Raw genomic sequence first — 5,584 nt, forward strand, 5'->3', positions numbered from 1 at the left:
TGAGGGGGAGTGGCCTGTGAGGAGGAAGGGAAGGGGCCTGTGAGGAGGAAGGGGGAGGGGCCTGTGAGGAGGAACTGAAATCACGATTATTAAAACGATTTTTTTTAACCTTCCTGTCGTCCTCCCGGGTCAAAATGTCCTTCCTTCCTCCTTCTCTCTTTTTTTTCCCTTCCTCCCTTCCTTTTTCCTTCCTCCATCCCCCTTCCTTCCTTTCTTCTTTCCTCCCTCCTACCTTCCTTTCCTTCCTCCTTTCCTTCCTTCTTCCTGTCTTCCTCTGTTCATTTCTCCCTCCATTCCTCTTCTACTTTCTCTCTCCCTCCCTCCTACCTTCCTTTCCTTCCTTCTTCCCTTCCTTCCTTAACTCGAGGACAACAGGAGGGTTAAACATTAGAAACATGCTGCATTTCTCGTCCATTCAGTTTAATTCATTTTCTCTCCTAGCAGCAGCCTTTTATCTGCCGCTTAACGCAACACACAGCAGAAAATGTGCAGCGATATTGGAGCTGAGCGAGTTACCATGACGATAGTTCACACAACACTTCCTGGTTTTTAATAATTAGTCTGTAAACTCAGCATCGTCTGACGCAGGCTGGAAACTCTGCACTTTTATTTACAGTTAAAACATTTCGCGGTGTGTTTCAGCTTCTGTTAAACTAACGGAGCTGCGGCCACTTCCTGTCTAAGCTTTTCAAAATAAAACCTTTGTTATTGTGCGCTCTCTCATTATTATTAAAAATCGTTTCCCCTGGATTTTATTAGTTTTTTGATCGTTTGGCCCCTAAAACGTAATCACGATCAAATTTCGATTAATTGATTTAGCCTCTTAGTGAATATGCCAATAAGCTAAAAATTCAAGATTTACTTTATTGTCCCGTATTGTAGGACATTCGGCTCAGTCTTCCACCCATACTGCATCCATAAAACAAACAACATTATAAAAGAGAAGGGAAGACTGCGGCTCAGGAGGTAGAGCGAAAACTAAAACTAAAACTAAAAAAGTACATTTTAAAAACTTTTTCCTGTAAGAACTCACGTTGACAAACTAAAAGTCATAAAAGTGAAGGTCAGTTAAAGATTTGTGTGTTTATATTCCCTCACTGTTTCATCCTGCTGGTTGTGGTGAATGAGTATAAACACACACACACACACACGTACACACACGTACACACACGTACACACACGTACACACACCTGCCCGGCTCTCTGTCAGCCTCACACAGAAGAAGGAGTCCGTCTGACAGCTGGTTGGGATCAGGTGGAGACGTCGCTGAAGGTATTTTGAGGGCAAACTGAGCCTCAGAGAGACTTTTAGAGTGACGTTGAATGACATTGCAACAGATGTGACAGTTAAACCCTGATCTGACCTGATGTCTGCTCAGACACACACACACACACGCTTGTACGTCCATACTTGTGAGGACCTTCCCTAATCCTTTACCCTAATAGTAGCTACCACAAATTAGTCTCTAAGCCAAACTCTTACTGTGAACTGAACCTTAAAGCTCAAGCAGCTCTTTGAAGGTCTGTTTCAAAGTGGAGTCCTCACTTTATGAAAATGTCCTTGGATGGCCTAAAACCATATACTGTATAAAAGAAATGGACGTAACATCCATGACGTCACCCATTGGTTTGTGGACTGCTGCTCGGAAGCCAATACTTTCGAATCTAGGCAGCGCCATCTTGAAAATTTCAGGTGCATGCTGGGAAAAATAAAAACACGGATTCTACTTATATGGGCATGAGGCGGGGTCATGGGCGGAGCCGGGAGGTTGCTATGGTTGCGAGGGCTGGATCTCGAGGACATTGGTCAATCAACCTGTCAATCAGGACGTAGCCACGCCCTAATGCATACCCTGCTTTATCGTCACATATAAAATCAGGGAGGCCAAAATGTCCCAAATGAACATCATACTGCATTGAAGAAGGCTTTAAACTAGCGATTGAGACCATAAACACATTTTGAAAACGTTTACTGAGGTTAGAAATCAAGTGAGAAGTTGGTGAATTCTCCATTGACTTGTATAGAGACGGTCGCCCCCTGGTGGCTTTTTGATAGAATGCAGCTCTAAGTTACTTCCATGTTGGCCTCATTTCAGAGGACCAGAACTCCCTGCCTGTCTAAAACTTAAATGGGTCCCCACAAAGTCAGACAATCAAGTACACACACACACACACACACACACACACATATGTCAGACCCACTTTTGGGGACATTACATAGACTTATATTCATTTCCTGGAGACTTAACCTAACCATCACTACTACTTGCCTAATCTTAACCATTGACCCAAAAATCAGTGTTTTACCAATTGGGGTAGAGGGCTTTTATCCCTAAATGAACACGCTGTACCCAATTTACTAGTCCTAAGTCTGAAATGTGTCCCCAACAGTAGCAGACAGATCAAGCACATAAGGTCAACTATCTAATTAAGTTATTTTGAACCTGTCTCCTTTTACACTGTGTGATTTTGAGCCGTCTTCTTTTCCTAAAATGGAAGTTGACAATCGTGAGAAAAACAGATCGAGCTGTGAGACTCCTCTGACGACGACCGATTTGGGAGCTTTTGGTGATCAAAGACAGCCCGAGGCAAAAATCTGACACTGTCACAAATTTCAACACCAAATTCCCACAATGTGACTTTCTGCTCCGACCCACGACTACAAAACCAACCAATCGGGATACGACACGGAGAGGAGGCAGAAAACACTGGACAGGCGTGACATTTCATAAGTGGAGAAGCTAAAATGATGGAGGTGAAGAGAATAGGTTTGTAGGACTTTGCTGCATTTATTATCAGAGCCGCAGATGGATGATGTGTCACTGCTTTCATTTGCTTTTACCAGCTTTCATCGCACTCATCTGACAATCTGACAGACTCAAACTGATATCGTACAGTCGGACACAGATTGTGACTGAAGATTTTATTGGAGAGACGTCCCAATCTGATACGAAATCAACTTAAATCACACCTTTAACCCTTACTGTTCATGTTCAGGCATTTCAAAGTATCCCCTCATAACTATTTATACTTTCAGAACCACAAATCACTCATAAACACCTAATCAGGCATTAATACATTGGCGTCTAATCCTTAATAAAACTGTCAGAGGGCAGAGAGAGTTTATTCTTTAGTTTAGTTTTTATGCTTTTTTCTTGATGGAGAAAAAAAAAACTCATTTACAATCACACTATATAACGACCCAACGTTATATATAACACTGGAGAATATAACACTTTCAATAAATGATGATGATGAACGGTGAATAAACCATATTTTTTGATTAAATGATGAATGAACAGTCAACCAAAATGCATATCAGCTGCACAAAAACATTTTTAGAAAGTTGAAATGTTTCGATTTTTGTATATTCTGGCTCACATTGGGATAAGTCATCAAATTTCTGGCTAAAATTATATTTTAAAAAAAAGGTGTTTACTTTCCTTCTCTCAAATGTAAAAATGGCTCTAATATCTGACCAGCAGCATAACATCATGGTGATAGGAACTTCTATTAACACTATGTAAGCTAACATTACAGGTGACTGGCCACACATTCATCCTGGACAGCAGCCTAAGCTTCATGTCAACACTTATCTAACATCCTGATGATGTCTCCAAACTATCAAACATTCAAATATAGCCGACACTAACAAAGCTACACACAGATATCTTGCAGTGTATGCATTTATGTTATATTGTAATTGTAATTGGTTGTATTTATTTTAACATGGACCCCAAGAAGAGTAGCTGTTGCCTGGGTAACAGCTAATGGGGATCCAAATAAACTAAACTAAACAGTATGTCCATAAGCATAACCATCAAGAAAGAAAAAGCTCATTATATGCCTTATAAAAACACAGCATTAATTAATGGATGTGGCACCTATATCAATATCACACAATCATTTCTCCAACATATGAGGTTACAAGTACATTACCATAGTTTTAAATCCCACTAATTCCACTTCATAATAAAGAGTACTCACTCATTAGAAGCTCATCTTAGGGGCCTCGCGCTCAGCAAAGTCATTTACTCCGCTGCTCAGGTCCAAAGTCCTCTCTGCTGTTCTCAATAGAGAGTATATCCAGTCCACTGAGTCCAGAGAAGCTCTGCTGTTCTCATAGAGAGTATATCCAGTCCACTGAGTCCGGAGAAGCGGGACGCTGCGGTCAATGCCGCTTCATTTACGGAGCTAGCTAGCTAGCAAGCTAACGCTAGCTTCCGGTGTTTCGGTTTAACTGGTGACCGCGTTAACTAGTGATTTCCTCATAAAACGGCTTTTATTGTAGTTTAATCCTTTTAAACAATAATCTGTGTAACATCTAATCATGTATGTAAATTAAATTAATTCCAGAAGACTCATTCACGTCTCGTAACGCCATGTAATGTAAGAAAGTCACCAGTTAACACGGTCACCAGTTAAAGCGTTACACCTGCGGCACGCTAGCTTTTGCCTGGGTTTGAGTAAAAAACGTGTCTAATTTGGTCATTTTAGCTTTACCCTCATCCTGCTTCTTTCTTTCCTTCCTCTTTGGCGCGCTGCTTTTTTGTTTGGGCTTGCTGAACATGATACTACCTTTTCTAGTCAACTTTCATCCACTTGCTTTCTTTTCCTGCTGAAAGGAGAAACAACCATGGAAACAACTACGTCACGTCATCGCGACTCATCATGACTGACAGCTATCAAGGTGATTGGACAAAATTATCATTTCCTCCTCCCATACCAGACCCCTCCCAGAGCACTGGGTTTACATAGGCTATTAATAAATTATTAAAGCTAAAAAAACTACAGACACCATTATAAGAATTACATTATAAGTCTTCCATATCCATAAAACTCACCAATGTTTCTTCTAAAGTTGTTGGTTTTTTTCCAACTATACCTTTTCTAGTCAACTTTCATCCACTTGCTTTTTTTTTGGTTTGTTTAATAAAGTTTTATTGAAAATTGAACAAACAGACAATCAGCAAGACAGAAAAAAAATACATGAGATTGTACAACATACATAAAACAAAGGTAGAGTAACTAGGGGTTACAGAAAAGAGTTCTTCATAATATGATAATGTGCATTTACTTGTTGGTCATTAGAGTTAAAGTATCAATATATAAGTTAAGATCTACAAGAAACAAGTTAAAGTTTGGAAGTGGGGAAATGATTTTCTTTGATTTAACATTGAGTTGATTACATAATTAGTGCTGCCAAATTAAATGAACTGCAACAGAAACTGAGTGTGTTTCCAATTTCAACTCAGTTTCCTGTATATTAGCTTTGGTGAAAGTTCTCATTAATAACCTATTAAACAAGATGAGATCTTAAACACCCAATTTGTAGTCTAAATGTGAAGAAGAAAAAACATTAAAGCATAAGACTGGACCCAGCTATGACTCCACAACTTTTCATTAACAATCAAATCTTAGTTATTAATGTTTCCAATGCTGTTTAAATATACACAGAAATGTATTTGGATTGTATTATGTAACACATATTATACATTTTTCTATTTATATGCACTCTCTTTCCATCTTCCTTCAGGTTTCACCTTATTTCATCATTAATCAAACATCTGAATGTCTTGGTTTG

The sequence above is a fragment of the Scomber japonicus genome, chromosome 15, assembly GCF_027409825.1.
Source record: "Scomber japonicus isolate fScoJap1 chromosome 15, fScoJap1.pri, whole genome shotgun sequence".
Taxonomy (NCBI): domain Eukaryota; kingdom Metazoa; phylum Chordata; class Actinopteri; order Scombriformes; family Scombridae; genus Scomber; species Scomber japonicus.